The sequence below is a fragment of the Oryctolagus cuniculus genome, chromosome 10 (assembly GCF_964237555.1).
Source record: "Oryctolagus cuniculus chromosome 10, mOryCun1.1, whole genome shotgun sequence".
NCBI classification, from domain to species: Eukaryota; Metazoa; Chordata; class Mammalia; order Lagomorpha; family Leporidae; genus Oryctolagus; species Oryctolagus cuniculus.
The window spans coordinates 106,655,310-106,679,181 of NC_091441.1; the positions used below are offsets into that span (position 1 = coordinate 106,655,310).

At 47.9% G+C, this 23,872-nt stretch overlaps 1 long non-coding RNA gene across 1 annotated transcript in view; it reads right to left on the minus strand.

The window, feature by feature from the left end:
• Positions 1-23,872, minus strand: part of LOC103349149 (uncharacterized) — a 317,640-nt gene that overhangs the window by 142,295 nt on the left and 151,473 nt on the right. Inside the window, exon 3 of the long non-coding RNA XR_011379581.1 lies at positions 21,513-21,641. This is a non-coding gene — a long non-coding RNA (uncharacterized lncRNA). The remainder of the gene's footprint in view (positions 1-21,512; positions 21,642-23,872) is intronic.

Below are 23,872 nucleotides of genomic sequence, written 5' to 3' on the forward strand. Positions count from 1 at the left end.
CACAATGCTAGGTTTTTCCACTGACACCCCTTTCAAGCCACCATGGAAAGGGGTGTACATGGCGGCTCTCTCCAGCTGATACACACAGGCTCCACGATGTACCATTATATCCAGCCTCTCAGAGACGCCCCAGATTTCCTAATGGGCACGGCTGGATGTTTCCAGATTTCTCCACAGGATGTTTACAAATCAGTCAGCCATTGTGTCTGAACTTCTTCAGTTCAATTCTTGGGAAATGGCCTTGTTTCCAAATCCATTCCTATATAGCACCAAATAACACAGTTAGAAAGTTGAAACTGAAGATGGATTTCCTTCTCATATAGCCTGAAGACCAGAGTTCCATGAGGGGGAAAAAAGTGGGATTTAGGGCCTGTGCAGCTCTGAGAAACACCATGAGTGGCACACTGAGGGGTCTTCAAGAAGTTTATTGAAATGCATATTATAAAAAAAAGATGCATGAATTTCAAAAGAATTTTTGTATCAAACATACTCATTCAATGTTTCCACCAACTTTTAAAGTCACTTCATGGGTAAATTAGTAGAGAATCTTCTGCAATATCTACCTCTTAGCCCCCGTCTCACTTTATTGTCACATTCAACGTAAGATGACAGGGGAAGAAAAAAAATCAGTGTTGCTTAGTAACAGCCCTGGATGCATGGGAAGACCAGTCAATACAGCTCTGAATTAAGGCAACAACAATGCACAAAATGTCCATCCCAAGGATTTACAGGAGAATCCAAGTGGAATTACAGTCTTGCTAGCTGGTGGGGAAGTCCCATTAGCTTTGGATGTTGGGTTACTTAAGATGAAATATCCTGGATATGGATTTTTTCCTGGGAAGAATAGTCTGCTCTGGGGCAGCTGAAATCAATAAGCCACTTTGAAGGCTGACTTGAGCCATTATTGGTAATGTTTAGGTTGTGTTTGCGAATCAACAAGTCAGCAAAAGTAGGGCCATTTTGTAGTTCCCATGGAGAGCCCTGCCTGTCAATCTCACAATGGGGCCTCTCCATCCTCTGAAAGCACCAGACGCTCCCAAGGGCTGTTGTGAGCCCATGGGGAGCCTCACCGCTGAACCCAGCACAAAGGAGGAAGGTAGATCTTCCATGGTGGTCGAGCAATACTGCTTGCCTGGCCCTGAGGAGTTCGCCCGATGCTGGACTTCTTATGCTGAAACCAGGAAAGCCCTGGGCACCTGGGAAGGTTGGTCATTCTAGACCAGAGGTTTCCAACTGGAGGTGATCTTGCCTCCCAGGTAGGGTGCCCAGAGAGAATAGTGGGTTCTCCATTAGGTTTGAAGTTCAGATAAACTATGGTTGCTTCTTTCATGTAACTTTGCTTCAAATATTCCAATGGGACATGTTTCTTCTAAAAAATATATATATTTTGCTTACCTGAAATGCAAATTTATCTAGATTTATTTGAATGGTCAATATGGTCACCCTAGTCCCAGGGGACTTTCATTAATGATTGGAAGCAGTTCTGATTGCCCGGGACTAAAGCTTGGCTGGGAGGGAGTTGATATTGGCACCCTCTGGGTGGACACCAGGAATGCTAGTCAACTTCTCCAATGGACACATGCCCCTGAGGCTCCCACAGCAAAGGAGCATATGGCCGCAGAGGTTGGTCAAACCTGCCGTGTCCTATCTTACTTAGGCAGGCTGGGCGCCCACACAGCACCATTCTTCAGAGAACACGACAGGACCACCGTGGCTCCCTTTCTTTACATATACAGATGGAAAAACCATCTATGTTCTTGACCTTGAATGCTTTCAGTCAGATGGGGTCCAACAGTCCTTAGGAGTGCAAGCATCTAGCAACATCCCTCCCTCACCAGGTTTCCCCTTGCACACTTTGGAGAGAGCAAAGCATGGAGTGCTATAAAGCAACAGGGCAGCTAAAAGCCAGGTCGGTGTGGTCTCTAGGACACCTCCGTCTTCCCAGACTTTTACAGCGACATTTTCTTGCAGTCCCGAAGCCTGTTCTTGGCTTTGAAAACAGACCTTAAGAATGTCTTCATTGTTTTACCTATGCAGGGACTGAGTGAGACGCGGGTTTTCCTGGAGGAAACTGTAGCAGCAGGAATTTCATGCAGTATTTTAATAAGGGGGCTTTCTCCTTTCAAAAATACACTCTTTCTCCTGGTGGCCAGCTCTCCCACAGCCCTGTGAAAACAGTGGCTCAGAAGTTACGGGGGTGTTTTTATGCTTTTCCTGTCTCACGCTAGTTCATATCACACAGCAGAAGGCAATGATTCTGTAGCTCACACGTAGGCACGCCAGCTTGAATGAATGAGTGAGTGCATGAATAAGTGAAGGTGTGGTTTCTGTGCCCATTTCCCTACTGTGTAAGAAGCGAAATGTAAAAAGTGGCATCTGCTTAACAGGCCTTGGTGAATTTATCTGAGTATCTCAGGCAAATGGAGTTAGTGCTTAACGGTAACAGAGTTTCAGATGGGGAAGATGATACGGTTCTGAAGAGGGATGCTGGCTACAGGAGGATGCTTTTTTTTTCTTAAATAGAGAAAAATAGAATTAAAAAATAAAGTTTATTTGGGCAAAAATAATTTTGAAATCCATGCATAGATTTTTTTTCATCAAATACATTTTTCATGAACGTTTGTGAAGACTCCTTGCATACATGAATTTTAGAAATTTCTTTGGCTCCAGATAAACTTTTAATTTCATTTCCCATGAACTTTTAGAAATACCCCTCATATTTGCCCAATAATATAATTGTACTTAATGATATAGAGCCGTATACCAAAATGGCTAAAATGGTAGATTGTTACATATATATAATTACAATTTAAAAAAATGATTGGTATGACATCTGTCTAGGTCTTTAATAAGTACTCAATGCTTGCTCGCTATGTGTTTAGATTTTTATTTACTTATTTGTCTGAAAGTTGGAAAAAAAAAACGCAAAAGAAAGCATTCCCGTCTGCTGATTCACTCCCCAACAGCCAGATATGGGCCAGGCTGAACCCAGGAGCTTGGAACTCAACCCAGGTCTCCTATGAGGGTGGTAAGGACTCAGTGACTCGACCCCCAACCTGCTTCCTTCCAGGGTGTGCATGAGGGAAGCTGCAATTGAGAGCATAGCCAGGACTCAAACCCAGGCACTCTGATATGGGATGTGGGCATCCCAGGCAGTGTCTTCACCACTGTTCCACAGCTTACCTCAAAGCTTACTGATCATTTACCTAAGGCTGACATGGATCTGTTTACACAGCCCTCCCCCAATAAGCTTGGCAGTGTCCTCATCGTTCTTTATCATTATCCTCAAAGTCAAGGGGATGTCGTCTGTGCCTTGTGCTCTCTATTCCTACCTCCAGCAGTCACCTGCTGGTAAGAAACGATTTTCTGTTTGTAAGTTACTCATACTCTTCCACGTCTTGTTACGTCTTGATCTTCTCCAAATATATTCTGGATACTTATGGGCTTCTTGTGTTTTCCCAGATATGGGCAAGGGGCATGGCATTCAGATTTGAAGTTTGCCTGGAGGGCCCGTCGTAAGACTACTACCCATTACTGCCTGACAGTCCAGGATGACAACTGAAGGAGCAGCCTCTACATTCAGGCAGTACTGAGACTGAATTCTAGCTCTGCCCCGTGCTGCTTCTGTGGCCCTGAGGACTCAACCAATCTGAGCCAGCATTTCTTTACCTGTCATATGACAATCAAACAGGGTAGGGAAGTTGCCTGGTCCAAAGAGTGCACAGTGGTGCTAGTATTGTCATAGATTTATTCCCCACAGATGATCCTAAAAGGAAATGCTTGGTCCTTAGGTTTGAACAACTCACTCCCTTCCTTCCACTTTAGCCTCCCAGGAAAAAGGTAGAATGGGGACTACTCTTGCCTGTTTTATACATGAGGGGACCAGAGATCTGGGGACGTAGAACATCTGTCTCAGGATTATAGAGTGACTCAGTGCAGAGCTGGTGCTGTCTCCCTGTCCAGCCCTGTTCCTCTCCTCATTTCTGGTTTTCAGGGACAGAGGGGATTTCTTGGGAACACAGTGGGTTCCACTGTCTCTTTCACACATCATTTCAGGTCTCAGGGCAGAGAGTTTAGCATGAAGTGGTGAGGGGGAAAACTGGTTGCTGATCAGCTCCAACACTAAACACACACACACACACACACACTTATACATACATATATATATATTATATATACATATAATAACAGCTGAAAGATGACTGACAATGGTCCAAAACTATTTTAATGATCTGGGACTTATTAAAAGATGCTGTGTGTGTGTGTGTGTGTGTGTGCACACGCGTACTGGGGTGCTGCATCTGTTTCAAAGGAATTCCATACCAACCAAGCACACTGAATTTCAAATGATGGTTACGCAACTCCTAACTGGCATCCTTCCACCATTCCTCCCTATCAACTTTAAAAAGCAGAGTTATAAAACCGGAATTCAACCAGGTTGCTGTATCGCTCAACATTGTTCATTGGTCACTTCTCATCACCTTCAGCATGAAACGCAGGCACAAGGACCTGTTTGACGTCTCCCTCTGCCAGCCAGGGCACAGAGGCAGTTCTCACCTCCTGTGGCACCACGGTTCACTCCCCTGCTCTCCAGCAATGCAGACTGGCAGGCATCCTTTCGTTTTTCTCCATGCCTTGGGGCCTTTGCACCCTGGGATCCTTCTGTCTGTACCATCCTCTCCCTCACCCTCTGCTCTCAAAGACAAACTCCTCAGTCTTAACCTTCAGGGCTTTTTCCTGCACCTCTTTTGTCCTTAACTGATCTTCTCATTCTCCATTTCAGTGGTCTGCTTACCTATGTCTCCCACTCAAAGAGACTGTGCACAGGGGGCGAGGACTATGTGTCAGTTCCATCTGATTTCCCAATTCATAGCACAAGATCTGATCCCAGAAGGAGTCTGTACAAGTTTATTGAATAAATGGAAGAAAGAATGGGAGATTTGGACTTCTGAAAGCATCTTTTCACAGGAGAAATGCTGAAGATGATTCTGTGTTCCCAGCAGACCACGGACTGCTGGGAGGTAACAGAAGCAGCCTGGCCCTCTACCTCCATGTAAGAGCAGCATGAAGTTTGGGATCCTGACCTTAACTCCAGGCATAGACTGGATTGGGCTAGAAGTGACTCCTATGTCCTGGACTGTGCTTGGCTTAGGAGGTGACACATTTTGCGCCAGTGAGGCTCCAGGAGAAGGTGGCTGTAGGTTCTGTGATCATTTTTGGAGGAGGCAGGTAGCAAGTTGGTTCCCGACAGCCATCTCAAGAACAGGAAGAGATGCAGGTGTAAGACAAAGTTGACTCTGTAAAAGGCAGTGTCTCTGTTCATTTTATGCTGCTCTAATGGAGTGCCTGAGACCGTGAAGGCCAAGAGGAAGCTGCTGGCAGCGGGTGAGGGCCCTCCTTGCTGTGTCATAACATGGCAGAGGGCATCACATGGCAAGGAGCTATGAGCACGCAAACTCAGGTCTTCTTTTTTTTTTTTTTTTTTTTTTTTTTTTGACAGGAAGAGTGGACAGTGAGAGAGAGAGACAGAGAGAGAAAGGTCTTCCTTTTCTGTTGGTTCAACCCCCAATGGCTGCTGCGGCCGCACGGCGCTGATCTGAAGCCAGGAACTTCTCCTGGTCTCCTATGTGGGTGCAGGGCCCAAGCACTTGGGCCATCCTCCACTGCACTCCCGGGCCACAGCAGAGAGCTGGCCTGGAAGAGGGGCAACCGGGACAGAATCCGGTGCCCCGACCGGGACTAGAACCCGGTGTGCCGGCGCCGCAAGGCAGAGGATTAGCCTATTGAGCTGCGGCACCGGCCCAGGTCTTCTCTTCTTCCAAAGTTGCTAATGCCAGCACGGGCACTCCATCCGCAGGACTCCATCTAATCCCATTTACCTTCTAAGACCCTATCTCCAAGTGCTGTCAACAGAAGAATTTGGGTACTAATTTTTCCAACACATGAAATTTTGAAGAAATATTCAATCCATATGATACAGAATGGAAAGGCAGAAAAAGCCTGGATCCTTGAAGAACACATGGAAGGACTGGCTGGGTCCCTCAAACACCCCGCTTAGGACTTTCACATGCATGGTGGTAACATTTCTTGGTCGTGGAGCTCTGCAAACCAGATTTTCCGTCACTTGCAGCTGGAAGCAGGGCTGATCCCTGGGAAGCTAAACAGACAGAAGCTTGAGGTTTCTTCCCTTCAACTGGCTCCTTCCAACCAACGCCCTGGGAGGGCTGAAGTGTTCCCAAAGTGCTGTGTTTTTGTTAAATTCACAAAGGCAAGGACTTTTAACCTCAATCTATTAAAACCACCACCTCTTTGCACTCGGATGCCCACTCCATTGCAGTTGAAGCAGCCACAAGTTAACTCAGGGATCTGACCAAGAAGTAGATGAACCAGTAACTCCTCCAGCTGGGTGGGCAGGGATGTGGTTCATGGTCATATTTGAGTTTCACTAAGTCACACTGCATGTTCCAGCATAGGAATGGCTTCCAAGAATCCTGCTACCACCCACACAGCTGACTCACCTGGCACTGTGTCTCAAAGATTGTCACATGCTATGAAACATGGAGACCACAGCACATAACATGGGATAGTGGAAAGCAGAAGAGGAACGAGATTTGGAACATATTCTAGAAGCTTTCTTGTTTTCCCAGCTACATGAAATTGTAAGTGAAGGATTCCATTCCCCTCAACGCCTAGTCACAGTGGGAGTTCTGTGGCAGGTGTGATGATGGCATAAACCTTCAACGACACTGCTGGATGGTGCTGTGGTTAATGAGCGTCTCAGCTGAAAGGATGGTTAAAGATGGGTCACTGGCTATGAAAACCTAGCCCTTGGGGATGGTGCTATTGTGTACTGGGTAAAGTTACCGCCTGCAGTGCCAGCATTCCATATGGGCAGTGGTTCGAGTCCCAGCTGTTCCACTTTCAATCCATCTTTCTGCTATGGCCTGAGAAAGCACTAGTAGATGGTCCAAGTCCTTGGGCTCCTGCACCCATATGAGAAACCTGGAAGAAGCTCCTGGCTTCTGATAGGCACAGCTCCAGCTGTTGTGGCCAACTGGGGAGTGAACAGTGGATGGAAGATCTCTCTCTTTCTCTCTCTCTCTCTGCCTCTCCTTCTCTAACTCTGACTTCCAAATAAATAAATAAATAAATAGATCTTAAAAAAAAAACTAGCCCTGAAACCTTTCAGCTTGAGAGAAGATACTCAAATTTTGGGCAAAATCTACAAGACCTTACCAATAGTGAGTTGTGAAGTTACAAGAAACTTTAAAAACTATCGACAATGAAAAATGTTGAAAAGCTGTGCTACAGGAAAGACTGAATTACAGTCTATTGGCTATAGAGAAAAATGATACTGTAAAGCTGTCATCATGTTGTAAAGCAATCAAAGATAATTCAGTCAAGAACCTCTGAAAGAAAGTATTTTAGAGGGGTATCAGGCTGTTAACCAAGTAGCAGCAGGTTAATGGGGGGGGGGGGGTTGATGTTTGTGTTCTCAGCTTTCTAAAATGTGTAATTTGTTGTTATTTCTTTGCTCATTTAAGACATTTGTTCTCATACTTAATTTTGTCCTGGTAATTATGTGTTTTTTTTTTTCTAGAGAGGTCCCTAAATTGTGTAAGCCTCAGCTCTGTTGAACTGGAGTAATGTTCCAAGCAAGTATTTTAGAAGATCCACAGGAGGACTGCAGAGACGGACCGGAGAATGCTAATGTACTTGTCACGTGAAGTCCCCTGCACGGTAACGTCACACATAACCATGACTTATCAGAGCTGAGGAACCAGCATCCATACAACTTTAATGATTGAACTACTGACCTATTCCAGTTTCCCACGAAGGGTCCTTTTCTGCCCTAGCATCCAATCCAGAACTCTGCACTGTGCTTCGTTGTGCCAGGTTTCTTCAGTTCCCTCCTATTTGTCACAGTGTCTCACTCTTTCCTTCATGGCCTTGGCATTTTGAAGAGGACTCTATTGTCTTTATTGCCCCTTAGTTTGGATTTGTGTGACCTTTTCTCGTGATCAGACTTGAGTTGGGCATTTGGGGGAGTTCAGCACTGGGGTGAATGCCTTCTCATTGTGTCTCAGCAGGTGGACTCACTGTCAACCCTGGCACTTGGTGAAGATGGTGTGTGTCCCATGTTCCCACTATAAAGTTACCATCTTTCCTTTTCCATTTGTGAGAAGTGAGTCATTATGTCTAGTACACTCAAAAGGACTATGTATGTCAGGGTTACGCTCTTCTGTTTGAGGGAGGAGTAACAAGAGTTCGTGAAGACGCAACTCACGTTTTTAAGGGTTTATAAGCAAGTTGCCAAACTTATAATTGTGGGGCAGGTACTGTGACATACTGGGCAAAGCCGCTGCCTGCAGTGTCAGCATCCCAAATGGCCACTGGTTTGAGTCCCAGGTGCTCCACTTCTGACCCAACTCTCTTCTATGGCCTAGGAAAGCAGTACAAGATGGTCCAAGTCTTTAGGTCCCTGCACCCATGTGGGATACCCAGAAGAGGCTCCTGGCTTCAGATCTGCTCAGCTCTAGCCATTGTGGCCATTTGGAGAGTAAACCAGCAGATGGGAGACCCCTTTCTCTCTCTCTACCTCTGCCTCTCTGTAACTCCGCCTTTCAAATAAATAAATCTTTTTGAAAAAAAAAAAAACTTACTATTTTAGGAAAAAACAACTTTATGCCTTCATGACATTCTACAGGAATAGAAACTAAAATATTGATAGCAACTGTCTCTGGGTGGTGACATGTGCACAATGTTTTTGCCTTCAATTTGCTAATAATATTTTCCAAATGAATTTTCATTGTGAACAATTATAAGTTGCATCATGAAAAGTTGAGAAAAACAGAAAGACAGAGGCCACATGCAAGGTTTGCTCATGAAAGAAGCTTTGAGGCAGAGTGGTGCCGTAGATAATCCACTCAAGAGGCCTGATCATTGCAACAGGTTGGGGTCTGAAGCTAAAACCAAAGCAAACATTTCCAGGGAGAAATCAAGGTGCAATATTTAATACAGAATCCTAGGGCACAAGGGGAGGGAGGAGAGGTGGGGGAAGGCCTGGGCAGGTGGCGCCTCCGGGGAATGAGCCCTCTGTGTTTTTTCAGTCTTAGCTTTAGAGCAGTGTGGCTGCCAACAGCTTCAAGGTCGCAGTCTGATGCAGAAGTCAAGTGAGCGCCCAGCCCAAGGGGAAAAAGACTCTGAAGTGCTGTGAGTGACCCTCCCCTTCCACACTCCCTCTGCACTCACAGTCCCCCTACAGCCAACAGCTTCTTATTGCAGGCACCTACTTGTCTACTTGTGGCTCCTCAGCCCTAAGAGTGGCCTCAATCAAGGGGGATGGGAGTTGGGGGACAACTAGCCAGCCTCCTTTCCCTTACTACATGCCCCAGGTGGTCTCAGAAGTCTCTGGTTGCCCGCAGTGATCACCTGCTCATTAACTGCATTGCTGTGACTGTCTCCCTTACCTACCCTACATATTGTTGTTCAACCATTGCTGTGCCCAATTTGTGAAATGGACTTTATCACAGGTGTGGACATGGAGGAGAACACAACATATGTATCAGGGTCAGTGCTGTTCATGGCGTTAGGTAACTATTAGGAGTCTTGGGGTGTATCTCCTGGAATCTCCTCCTGACATCAACTCCTTGATTCCAGTCCTAGAGTCAGAGTCTACCACTGGGGGACCCAGCCTAAGGCAGCCTCCTTATCTTTGGAGTTCAGGTTCAATTCCATGAATCGTATTCCTGCTATCTGTAATAGTCCAAGACTGGCACATCAAGTCCAAGGGCTTCCAACTGGACAGAACAGGGATGGTAAAGTTGGGGAAGATTTTGAAGCAATGGGCAAGGTGTTTTCATGCACCAGAAGGTGCCTCATAGAAGGGGGGCATGTTCTCTCCATGTAGCACCAGCACTTGCGAGAGCCTCATATAGTAATAACGAGTATTTTCACCAAGCTATCAGCTTGTCTGGGCAGGTGTTACCATCCTCAGTAGCTGTCACAGCAGCTGTCAAGAAGCAAAGGATTTCGGGAGACATTCATGGGTTCCTTTCTTGGTGTCGTCTCCTCCTTTCCTCCCGGAGTAGTGCCCTTGTTTTTCTTTAGAGAATTTACCCATCTCTTAGTTCAACTCTTTCGGTGTAGGTGGGTAGATGTTCCCATCCCTGCTCTGTAGCTCATCCTTCCTGCTGCAACGATTGGTTCAGAGGTGGGCATGTGAACCAATAAGTCTGAGTCTTAGGACTTCTGAGAGGAGCCAAGAAAAGAGTTGCTTTGGTTTTCCTGGTGGATGAGAGAAGAGGCCTGGAGCAGTGGCAGCTATTTTGCTAACACAGAGGTTGGCCCAGGAGAGCTTACAGGAGAGGAGGGCAGCAACACGGAAGGCAGAGGGGAGAGAGCACCTCATGTTATTTTGTCGCATTTTTGAACGCTGGGACAAGTCTCAAAGTCATTTTTGTTCCCAATCATGGCTTTCATGGGACAGATTTGAGTGTGTTTTCTGTCACTTAGAATATTAGGTCCTAACTGAATCAGTGCTCAACATAGGTTTTCTGGTGGATGAATGGTATAAAAGTGAAGCAGATTTCAGGCAGGCTTAGAGAAGGGCTTGTTAAAACTCAGAGCTCTGAGATACGGAACAGGATGGCCCCCTGCGGTAACAAATTTTATACTGCCAAGGGTGTAAGTACAGAGCGCATCACCATTCTGTCAGGGGTGCTAAAATAGGAATCCCCGTGGGTGGGAGATGGATTGCTACGAAGGAGAGACAGCGCTTTCCCGGGTGTTAACTTCTATCAGTTATAAATTCAGCGAGACCCCACAGCAGACAGCAAGCCAAGAAAGGTATCTTCAAGAAGGTGCACAATTTGAAGGAGATAGTACAACATAAAGCCACGACTGGAGAACTGATGTGGAGCCTAGTCGGTCTTTGTCACTCTACACTCTTGGAGTAATCTAAGTGAGAGGAAGCAAGAGAGGAACTCTGGGTGTAAGCCAAGAGTGTGACCAAGTGGCATGAGAACTGGGTGACAAGAGGTCCCGCTGGCCAAGCAGGACTATGTGAAGAGCAGCTGGGCACCAGGGACAAGCCTCATTGGAAGATCTGGCTGCAGTCCAAAGACCCAGTCAGCCCTGTTGCTTGTGGCCAGGGTATGCAGCAGGCCTCAGAGGAACCCTGTTCTCACGTTGATTTACACGTGAAGGGCAGCGTTTGCTCCATGGAGTAGGGTGCACACTGAAGGGCTCGTCAAAGAGTAGGCATCCAACACTTGACACAGTGGACTTCCTTTTTCTTTCCTTTTCATTGGTTTCCAATGATAGGATTTTTATTATACGAGGGTTTGTCATAGCAGCTCCTGTGTGCATGCATCTGAAGCTAAATTTACAGCCAGGAGCCGAGGAAGACGGGGACCCACCAGATCCATGTTTAAGTCTCAGCCCTGCCAATGGCTCCCCTCTGATCATGAAAACATATTTATTTTTCTGAGCATCACCTTTCTCATCTGTAACCCGGGACTCCTGGCAGCCCCCCACCCCCAAGAGTCACTGCTAAGATAAAAATGTGGAAGTGGTGCAAAAATCCTGGCCCACCCAAAGTGCGCCAATAGTAAGAGGCATTTAATGCTTGCATTGGATCTGAAGAGCCTCCTTGGCCCTTAGGATAAAGACGTGATTCATCTAAAGCATCTGTCTGTGCAATACAGAGAGAGAGCCAGTGTCCTTCCCAAACCCGCTGTGGCCCTGTGGTCTTCTGTTCCCCCAGAGCACAGTCAGAGAGTGGCTGCAAAGACAAGGAACGCGTGTTGGTGAAGTGCGACAGGAGGGGATGGTGTGGACTGCGGCAGCGTGGAGAACGCAGGTCCGCCAAGAGGAGCAGCTGCTCTTAGTTCCAGCCAACTTTCGCCAGGCAGGCATGGGGGTTGAGTGACATCAATTTTTTAACAGAAGCTAGAAAGCCAGCTTCCCCGACCCCGCCAAAATTCTCCTGATTTTTAAACGTCTTCAAGTAATTAAAAATAAAAACCAAGATCTTTACGGGCCAAAAGAAAATAGGAGCCAAGGCGGAACCGGGTGCATACCACTTGTTTGCTACATGTGCTTTGAAGTCTGGAGGGTGGCCTGTGTGCTCCAAATGCCAAGGCCACACAGCCTGTGTCCCTACTGGTCTCCATCCATCCTTCAGCAGGGACTGCGTAGGCAGGGACAAATCCTTCCATGTGTTGATAGCTGATGACATGCTGGGAGAACCATCAAGGGCGAGAGGAACAGAGCGGGCAGAGAGATCAAAGTTACTGAGGTCCCTCCTCCTCCAGGCCCATGCTCTGTTTCCTTGGAGGCTGCAATTCAGCCTGCTTCAGCTCAGTTTATTTCAAGCAGATTTCCCAAAGAACAGCACATAGCAAGCTCCAAGCCAGATCGAGGGTTTTGTTTGTTTGTTTGTTTTACACTCCTACCGTGTTCTTGGCACAGAGGTAAGTGTTTAAAATACTTTGTCTCATGAGGCAAAAATTCTCCTCCTCGTCCCTTTTCCCATAGTTGGAAAGGCATGTACCCAAGGCTGCCTACCTGGTCGTAACACAGCTGGGTCTCAAATCTGGTGGGTCGGTCTCCATATTTCCTGTTGGTTTCACGTCACCCTTTTGCTGGGTGTTAAGATGCCTGTTAGGAGGCCCCTGTTCTACATCTGAATACCTGGTTTGATTCCTGGCTCTGGCTCCAGCTTCTGGCTCCTCAACTCACATGGGAGACCTGGATTGAGTTCCTGGTTCCCAGTTTCTGCCTCAGCCCAGCCCTGGCTGGTGCAGGCATTTGGGAAGTCAAACACAATGTACACTAAGAAAGCACCTTCCCCAGTGAGTCTCATGGTTCAGTGTGCACAGGCACCGCCCTGGGACCTCATTAGACAGCAGTTTTGAGTCAGCAGGTCTGGGAGACCTCTGGGTCTGCATTTCCAACCAGTGTCTGGCAATTACCATGCTCTGCCTCACTTCCTTGAAACAAGCAAAGCTCTATTGAATGATCTTAGCCAGGGCTCGCAGCCTTTTGAGAAGAGCCAGAAGATCAGAATGATGACAAGGGTGTGGCTACTCGGTGGGAATCCATCGCCATGCCTGGGAAGCAACCCCTGCCCAGCTGCTTCTGGTGAGCTCAGCAGCATTGTCCCCATACCCACAGAGCACTGGGCACACGGTGTGGGTCACACAGCTGTGGACGTCGGACACCACTTAGTATCCCACTACGGTGCAGCTCAGGATAGCACCAGAGTCAAGACAAAGGAGGGAGGCTCCTGTGCCAACAGAGTGAGGTGGCTGATTGCTGGGAGCAAAGTTTGTCCCTCATATCCACAAGGGATACACTTCGAGACTCCTAACAGACGCCCAAAGCCATGAATAACACTGACTCCGATACATATGTTGTGCTGTTCTCCATGTCCACACCTGTGATCAAGTCCATTTTACAAACTGGGCACAGTAATAGATGAATGAGAATAAGCAATATAAGATAGAAAGTAATAACAAAATAAATAAAAGTGATGTGAATGTGGCCTCTCCCTCTCTCCCCCTCTCCCGCAACATCTCATTGTACTGTACTCACCTTTCTTATTTTTTTTTTTAAAAAAGATTAATGTTATTTATTTGAAAGGCAGAGTGACAGAGAGGGAGACACACACAGTGGAGTGGGGAGGGGATATCTTCCATCTTCTGGTTCGCTCCCCAGGTGGCTGCAACAGCCACGTCTAGGCCGGGCAGAGAAGCCAGGAGCCAGGAACTCCATCCAGATCTCCCAAGCATCTTCTACTGCTTTCTCAATCACATCAGCAGAAAACTGCATCAGAAGCAAAAGAGCCAGGACTCTGACCAGCAATCTGATAGGGTGAGTGAGCATCTTACGTGGCAGTTTAACCTGCTGCACCACAAGGCTGGTCCCTTCTCCTTGTGCTAATGTGACTCCTGGTTCAGACCACAGTTACCCACTGCTAACTGGAAGTGTGGAAAGCAAAGCAGTGGCTAAGTGGAGACTACTGTAGTAAAGAGAAGAAAAGGAGGAGAAGTGGGGGTGCTGGGGAAGCCCCACTCAGATCTCCTGCAGCATGGGGTGTCCACCTCCAGCTGCTACCTATGATTATTGCGACAAAGGGCTCCCACAGGGTATCCTGCAGACAGGTGCTTCTCCCCAAAGAGAAATACCACCCCCTTTACACTCAGGGACAATGATTGCCCTTGACCTCTAGGAGGAGTCAAGCCAGTGGTGCAAGCCATGCTCCAGAGCTCTCCATGGGATAAGGCAGAAGGGGACCCCAGCAAAGACCTCCTCTTTCCTTTCCTCCTGCCCTGTCCTTTCTCCTGAGGTCACTTCCCCCAGTAAACCACCACTCGCACCCAACTCCGAGTCTCAGGCTCTGCCTCTAGGGAGCACCACCCAAGACAGAAGCACACACAGGGGGACCCTGCTGGGCACCAGCCATCCTGAGTCCTCACAAAGACAGGATGGCATGAGTGGTATTATCCCATGGCACGGATGAGCAGAGCAAGCCTCAGGGAGGAGACTTCACTGGCTGAGTACAGACAATGATAAACAGTTGGACCAGATGTGTGCCCGTGCTCTCTTCTTCTCAGCCCCACTGCCAGTGCCTCTGCCCTTCCTCCACCTCTGACAAGGCATCCGGGCACAGGACCCGAGGTTGCCTTACAGAGAGGCCTGGGTATGGGATGCTGGGGAGCTTCTCCATGGTCCTGTTCTTCGACAGCTTTTATAGGTGAAAATTTCTGTGGACTTAGGGAAGACCCAAGGGTGGGAAACCTTGACTGTATCCAAATGAATTCCCATACTCAGAGCCGATTCTCTCTGAACATGCATTTGCTCATCACTGACCATGGTTCTTTTATCCACGTTAAATTTTCTCTCGGCCAGTTCTTTCTGGGGCATATCCTTGCTAGAGGGAATCCTGTCTGGAGTTATGTTCCATAGCAAACTAGAACACTCAGGTGGAGTAAGACGGAGAGAGAGAATCCACAGACACCCCCTTCTGTTGCAGGGCTGCCTGTGGTGGTCAAGAACTTGGAGGCCGTTGTTCAACTCGATGCTCAGCTGTCATTCTATGATTTTCCAGATGGCGGTTGGGTGTTTAGGGGTCGGATAAGTCCAGGGTTCTTTGATTACAGAGAAAGTGGGTTTGGGCTGGATCAGGAATGATTCCATGTGATCAACACAGCAGGAACGCAGGCTCCAGGCTCCACGTAAAAGGAGTAAAGACCTTAGCCTGAGAAAGTTCTCTAAATACGAGCTAACTGGGATTATGCAGAGTGTGGAGAGATAAGAGATGAGTAATTTTGGAAGCCTGGGCACCAACATCAAGCTTCCAAAAGCAGGATCTTGGCAGGACTACTGCAAATTTCTCAGTCTAGATTCTATCTGTAAGGGCCTATCCTGGTGACCCCACGGCTCAGTTGGAGGAGCTGGGGGTTTCTCTAGTGGAACCCACTAGATTCAGAACCCTGGCCTACAGCTGCCTTATTTAATTTCTTACCCTCACCCAGCTGTGGCATCCTGTTTCGGGTGGCCTTCCCCCAAAATGCCAAACAAGGAAATACACATTCGCCACAAGACACACCTGTAGTTTCATCTCAGTGAAGCAATCCTGGGAGATTCCAGCGACAAGGTGTGTGGGCATTTGGGATGAGAGTGAGCAAGGCGGAGCTCCTGGCATTACATTTCTAGACCCACCACCATGAGAGGTACGTGTGAGCTGTGCTTCTGGGTTCTCTGCAGAGAGGGTCTTTTGGGAGAGCCAGCTTCCCACAGTTCTGGCTTTCTGGGCCACTGTATAAACTGGGACTTCAGCCATCTCTGCAGCCAGACCTCGCCAGGAAAATACAACCAGGAAATGAAGACACCCAAGAGTGACAGTCTCAGGCTCCTATTTGCAATCCACGGGCTCCAATCATAGCAAGTCCCATCCAACTCTGTGGGAGTTGGACGAATGGGGCTCCCTACTTTCCAGGCAAGGCCTGTGTGAGTAGAAAAGATCTACCTGGTTCTGTATTTCTGGATTAGAGAGACTCAGGCCGCCATGGACACCCTGGCTGAGCACAGGCCTGCAGGAGCGGGAGGCATGGACTGTCTCCTCCAATGCTCCTTGGTTACCAGAAATGTGCTCGGATGCCCTGAGAAGAAGCCTGAGGGTTTACAAATTTCCCCTGGCCTAGTTGGAACCAGCTCTGTGAAGGCAGAAGAGGGTAAAAATGTGCTTTATGCTTCAGGCAATGAGTGTAACCTCGCAGAACCCCTGCCACCAAGAGGATTCATACTGAGTTGTATGTACTATTTTTTTTTTTTTGACAGGGAGAGTGGACAGTGAGAGAGAGAGACAGACAGAGAGAAAGGTCTTTCTTTTCCATAGGTTCACCCCTCAATGGCCGCTGTGGCAGGTGCACTGCACTGATCTGAAGTCAGGAGCCAGGTGCTTCTCCTGGTCTCCCATGCGGGTGCAGGGCCCAAGGACCTGGGCCATCCTCCACTGCACTCCTGGGCCACAGCAGAGAGCTGGCCTGGAAGAGGGGCAGCCGGGACAGAATCCGGTGCCCTGACCAGGACTAGAACTCGGGGTACTGTTGCCTCAGGCGGAGGATTAGCCTAGTGAGCCTCGGCGCCAGCCAAGTTGTATATACTATTAATACCATCCAACGTGGGTCTCAGGAGCACCTGACTCCCCAGGACATCTTCAGTAGATGGTGTGACGTTTGGAGGCCAGACCTCGCCAGGAAAATACAACCAGGAAATGAAGACACCCAAGAGTGACAGTCTCAGGCTCCTATTTGCAATCCTCGGGCTCCAATCATAGCAAGCCCCGAAGGAGCCAGTAGGCCTTTCCTACTCAAGCCAGCAGTACAGCAGGGGGCAGAAAGGACGGCTGGGGATGCTAGTGCGGCTCCAGGCCGGCCAGCCAAGCATCAGCCACTCCTGGGAACTCTCAAGAAACGTGGTTTCCTATCCCCCACCCCAACTCTAGAACTACTGAACCAGAGACCCTGGGGATGGGACCCAGCTGTCTGTGTTACAAAGTTCTTTAGGGGAGGGTGAAGTTTCAGAATCACAGTGCTTCCTCAAACAGGGGACGAGATGCAGCCTTCAGTTTAGATACATAAAAAGCATAAAATCTATTTGAAAAGCAGAGAAATGGGTAGAGAGCTAGATCTTCCATCTGCTGTTTTACTCTCTAAATGCCTGCAAAAGCTGAGGCTGGGCCAGGCCAAAGCCAAGAGCCCTGGAACTCAATCCCAGTCTCGCACATGAGAAGTAGGAACCCAAGTACTTGGGTCAGCACTGGCTGCCTCTCAAGATGTGCATTAGCAGGAAGCTGGAATTGAAACAGATCTGGGACTCAAATCCGAGGAGTCCGGCATGGGAGGCGGTGTCCTGAGTAAGGTCTTAAACCATTGCTCCAAACACCTGTCCCCAGATGCATTCTTATTGACTGCTAGAATGTTTCAAAGGGTCTAAACAGGTTTCCTATGTTTTAAAGTAGTTTTAAAACCCATATTCCTAGCTTGTAATGGGAGAAATAAAAGGAAGATCTGTTCCCTGGGGACTCCCATGCTTCCTTGGTAATAACTGGAGCTGAGAAGAGGCCATCCTCGTAGAGAGGGCACGAGCCCTCCTGGGAGTGGTGGCCTCTCAGTACCTCCCCCTCCACTTCACTCATTTCCACCTGGAGACATGGGACCTGTTGCTCTGTGACCTACATAATGCCGAGCGTCACCTTGAGCTGAAGTTCATTCAACACACCGTTACCAAACGAACACTGGGACTTACCGCTGCACTTGTGGCCGCCTTCTCTCCCTAACTCTCACTGTTCCCCTCCCACTCCTCCTCAACCCCTCCTACTTTTTGTCAAGATGGAGGGAAGAGAGACAGAGAGAGAGAGCGAGCGATAGCGAGAGCGCCAAAGCCATGTGAGTCAGTTAATACGAGCAGCAACTAAGAGATGTGTTTGTTTAACTTTCACTCCCCTCTGATGGCACTCTTGAGAAAGTGGACTCATTATCACGTTCAGAGAGGAAGGTGCAGTGGCCTTCTGGAAGGGTTGGGAGGGATTGGGCGTGTGGCTTGGGTCTCATCAGAGTAGACAAGCTCATCTTTCAGCAACTGGTGTCCCCTTAGCCTGGGATTATCCGAGACAATTGACAACTTTCTCAGTGACAGACGCTGGCTAGACTCTGGGAACATAAACAGGTGATGGGGACCCACCCCCGTCTCTCTCTCTCCTTTGAAGCGGGTTGGCCCAGTCAGCAGGTGCAGATCAGTCTGCATTGTGGACCTCAAACACACTGTCTGAAATTCTCCCTCACTGGTGCCCGACTCTTGACCTCTTATGCAATTCCTTCGATCCTGTCTGTGTCCCCATCTACAAAGGAAAATCTCCCTTCGGGGGGGGGGGGTCTCTTAGGTCAGCTGGGCATCAGCTGAGGTTTCTGTCCATTCTGGGGAGGAAATGACAAGAATTTGGGAGTGAGTGGAATTCGAAGAGCATACATGTGTGGAAGGGAGCAGATGCTGGCCATTTATACCTAGAATTTACAGTCGCTCAATGCAGTCCTTTCTTGGGTAACCATGTTTGAGAGGTGACAGTGCTAGTGCCAGCCAAAACGGTACCTTTTCACTCTGCTCCAATCATTTTACAGGTGAGGATGTTGAGGCTCTATTAAGACATCTTGCTAGATACAGTTCTGGGGCTACACTTTGTGACTTCCAAAGGGTGTTTCTGCCCCCTGAGGAAGCAGGAGATGTAGAGGGCTCTTGGCCTTGGCTGGGCAGGAGGCTCATGCTGCCATTCCCTTTTCAAGACATGGGGCTCCTCGGCTCCCATGGTTTGCTCTTTTAAAGGCAGATCCTGGCAGCAAGGCTCAGAGGCACTTGGCATGCTGTCAGTTTGCTCTGTGGGGAGCAGAGCCATGTGGGTTGGGCAGGGCCAAAGTGCTGCATAGTCAGCAACTCGGGTCTCTGCAGCAATAGCCAGTCTAGCACGCTTTTCTCGGTTAACACACCAGCGGGTACATCGTACCTCCAGCCCGGAATCCATAAAGTCAAGGCAATTTCCTTAACATGCCATCAATAAGAGATTATGGAAGGGGGAGGGTTTTCTTTAGAAGCTAATGCCTTACTAAAGTTCAAATGAGGCAATATATAGTAAAATAAATTCAATCTCTATTTTCACTCCTTGCAATTTTAGTGGAGACTAAATGAAATGGAACTGTGTTGATCCTAACCCGTTCAATATATCTTCACTTCCTAAGAACCAAGGTCATTTTTACCTTCATGGGAAAGGAGGCAAAATATAAAACACTCACCCATACTGAACAGAAATGCATTTGTGGGTTTTTGAAAGCCAGGAAGATGACTGATATATTATGTCATTCACTTCATGGTGCAGCTGAATGTGTTTTATAGATAGAGTTTAACCTTGCCAATTCTGCTCCAAGATAATCCCCCTTCTGAGGATAAAAATAATATATTTAACATAAAATGAGAGGTTGTGGGAAGAAAACCAGCATCATGTGTCCCATACAACTGATAACCAAAAGTTGCTTGCACGGAGAGATGATCAGAACGAGTTCATGCTGGTGCAGCTTTCTGGCTAGTCATCACTCCACCACTCATCAGGAATGAGGCGGTGACCACCGGACGACTGCCGCCGTGTGCTGCTGAATGACGCAACATACCCGTTGTGTCAGGAGGCACCTGCCACGTGGCAGGGCAGCGAGTGGGCAGTGACACAGACTGCAATAGGATGGACCCTAGATTGACCCTCTGCCCTATCCTGTATGTGTTTTGTGTCCTGGAGAACTTTATTCAGCCCCTTTGAGTCTCAGTCTCTTTGGGAAATGGGATTAACAACACCTACTGTAGCAGACAGTGCAACATTGCTCCATCTTCCATGTCCCTTCTTTCTCTTCTCCCACAGAACTGCAATTTCGTTGAAGTTTTCTGAACTCCTTAGTCTGCAGAGGAATTCTGATTTATCCTAAGCAGTATCTGGAAGTCCCAGACATCTGTTATTGGTCCAGGAAGGAGCATGTGATCTTGGTTGGTCCAATCAGGATGCTAGATAGGACTTGGAGTAGTTGGAATTCCCAGGATGGTCTTCTCTGGTTTGGGACAGCCTCAATGGCTCATCCCAGTGTGTTATGTAAACATTATAATTTTCTCTGTATGCTGGGACAGAAAAGTTTGGCAGGCCCTAAGATAGGAGTCCACACCAGCTGTCTTCATTTTCAGAAGCCTATAAACTGGCTTCTATCTGACTTCACCCACTGAAATCACAAATCCATGTGTTTTTTTTTCCCTCAGTTGCTCATTTTCCTTAATCTCTCTACACCACTGGATTACTGTTTGCTGCCCCTTCTGCAAAACAGCTGCTGGCCTTGCCAGTGCGATAATCGTAACAGTGGTTAACATTCACAGGGTCTCTTTTAGGGGACATTAGGCTTACATATGGCATACCAGCTGCTGATCGTAACAACCAGACCTGGTGGCTAGTGTCCTCCCAGATTTACAGTTGAGGAAATGATTCCAGCAAAACTCTAGTCTCAGCTAGTGAATGCAAGAGCAGAGATTCGAACTTGAGTCTGCAGAAGATTGGGGTTACTTCCCACTGTGCACCACTCTTGCCTTTCTTCTGACCTCCATGCTGTCTCTGTTTCTGGCTTTTATTCCCTTTTCTGTCCTCGCACTGCTGTTTTACCCAAGACTCTGACCTTAATCTCTTCTGTCTACTACACACCCTTTCCCTCAAGGTCTAGCTTATGTCTTCAACTGCAACTCTGATGCTGAATGTGAATCAATGTTGATTTTTCTGAGGATGTTTGGAAGAGCTAACACACGGTATCCCACCAAATCCTCTATGGAACTCTGAAGGTCAACGCTGCACCCACTTCCTTCACAAAGGAGGAGAATGGAGTTGGGAGGAGCCTATGACTTTGGCTGCAGGCTACGCAGTTGGAGGAACATGAGACAGAGCAGCTCAAACCCAGCTCTGTTTTGAGACCAAAGCCCATGAGTGTGTAGGACACCCCTCCACCCACTTGAAATTCAGGTCAAGACCCCCAACTTCCCACTGAACATGACTGCTTCTGTACTCCACCAAGACATTAAATATAACATGTCTAGAATCCAAACTCATCCTTCCATCTTCCCTGCTTTATAGATGTGACACTACCTAGAACACTGTTTCCTTGGGCATCTATGTTGAAGTCTACAAGTCACCTCGAGGTCCACATTCCCCTTTTGTATCTCCAAGCTGCCACTCACCCCCATCAGTCTGATAGCTCCTACATACAAATTCACACTCCAGGTCTGGGGGCTGCTTTTTCTGTGCCCTGATGCCACGCACAGCCACCTGGATCACAGTGCCTTTCTCCGAGTCCCCAGCAATCACTGTCGGCAGCATTCCTACCAGAATCCGATCCACCGTCACTTACCTACTCTCACCTGTCTGCCAGTGCACTCACCTGTACCTGTGCCATCAGGGCAAGGAGGAATGTTCATTATTTTCTTTCATGATGGACTCTAAATTTTCTTGAGCCTCAGCATCAACTGCAGTCTTTTATCCCTCCCAAATAGGTTCGTGACCAGAGCATCTGAAATAAAGATGAGAATTTGCATTTTTAACCAGCACCTTTGGCATTTTAGTGCCTGTGTCCTCTCCCCTACCCTGAGAAACACTGGTCTGGCGTAACTGCTCATCCACAGGAAGGAGAACCAACTACAGAATGCATGTGCTCCTGCTGGCAAGTGGCCCTCTTGCTCACCTTGGACCCTCCTTCCTATTTCCTCTGATGCATTCTATCGCGAGCTCAGCCGTGGGTTATAGACTGAATGGGTTGTAGAATGAATCTGAAAACCTTTGTCCTAATATTTAGGAGTCATTCTCTGATTATGAGGTTGAGATGCCCGTGTTACTGGATGAATTCTGGCCTCCAGTAGGATATCTTGGGTAAAAAGCAGTGGGGCATGGGGCACTCTCTAAGATACTTAACCAGCACTCCTTTCAACTGTTGAGGTCATCAAGAACAAGGCAAGTCTGAGAAACTGTCATATCCACAAGGAAACGTAAGAAGACACAGTAACTAAACATAATGTAGTATTTTGGATGGAATTTTGGGCCAGAAAAAAAAGATATTAAGTAAAAAACAAGGAATATAAACTTTAATTAAAATTAATTTAAGTAAAGAAGTGACAAAGCAGGAACCTAAAACTATCTTTTAGTACATGGGAAGGCACAGAGACATCTGGTCACCATCCCAGTCTTTTCACAGAGTTGATCTTGCAAGTGTTTGCAAAGTTTGGTGCTAATCCAAGGAGTGCTTTGTCCTCTCTCCTTGCCCATCTGCTGGGACAAAAAGCTGGCCTGCCTGAAGGCCTGGATGGTGTGGGGGTCATTGAGAGCAAGGCCTTGGTATGGGGCCAGGCACAGTTCAGTCATTTCCATGGGACCTGGTACCATACCCAGCACTTGCCCCCCTGCTGTGTGACCTTAAGCATGTTACTTATCTTCTCATTTACTGAATGGACAGGACAGTACCCTCTTACGAAGTGTGCTTACAGTGAGTGCTTCGTGAGAGCAGAACCAGGGGTATATTACGTAGTACCTGGAAGACGGCACCTTACCTAAGGCACTCTGGCCAGCTGTACTGAGAGGTTCAGTATGGCACAAGATGACAATTCTGGAACCTTTCAGAAATTCTGTCTCCAGTAATTTTCCAAGTTGGGCCCTGTTCCATCCCTGCAGTAAACCCTTCCTAAGAGTACCCTCCCTGGCCATGGACAATGATTGGACAATTCCAACCGTAACTCAAACCTCCGGTTCCTTAGAAATGCAACATTTATCTGCTGCCTTGGTCCCAGATGCCATTTTTATTAGCATCTAAAAATAAAAGTAATAGTAATTTTCTAAAAAGTCACAGCCTCAACCTAGGAAGCTAGAGTTCTTCCCCTGGGCATGCTGTGAACAGTGGTGCACACTGCATCCAGAGTGCAAACCTCTGACCCATCACGTGCCTGTCAGTGTCAGTGCAACTCCCGGGAGGAGGACACAGGTCAGCGGTCCAGGGAGGAGGTATCCAGCCTATGCCCAGCACCATCTCAGTGCCTGGGGCCTCCCTTTCTTCAGTCTGCCTCTTCAACATTGGTTAAGGACACCCATGGAAGGGGGAGATGGTGGAGGGACTTAGGGAGCGAGGTAGGGAGGGAGGGACAGAGGGGAAAAGAGAGAGAGAGAGAGAGAGAGAGAGAGGGGCCTTGACCTCTTAAAGGTGAAAGACATGGCTTCAACAGGTAAGTCACAACCGTGGCTCCTTGTTGTGCAAACAAACCATCCATGCAGCTGATTAGATTTAGCATTGCCCACATCATTCTCGGGTGTACTCCATGCCATACGAGGGAAGATTCATAAGTGCAGTTCTCTGAGACACTGTGCTGCGGAGTTATGGCGTCTCTGTCCAGTGTGGCCTGGGAGGCCAGGGAAGTCGCGTGCAATTTAGTGCACCCCATAGATCTTTCTGGACACCTTTTCAATGGATCACTGTGGTTGTCGGCTATGCTAACAGCGGCAAGGAATGGTAATAGGCTAGTGGTCCTCAGATCCTTTCATGATGCAACACTTCTGGGTGGTCTCGTGCCCCACTCTGGAGGCCCCTAACTGAAGCAGGTACATTGGGATCTTCCTTGAAGAAATGCAGTCCTGGCCCTGGGGACCTGGATCCCCAGAGACAAGTGTGTGTTTTTGAAGTTGCTACTTGCATAAGTCATGTTAGAATGTATTTTTCTGGCCAGCGCTGCAGCTCACTAGGCTAATCCTCTGTCTGTGGCA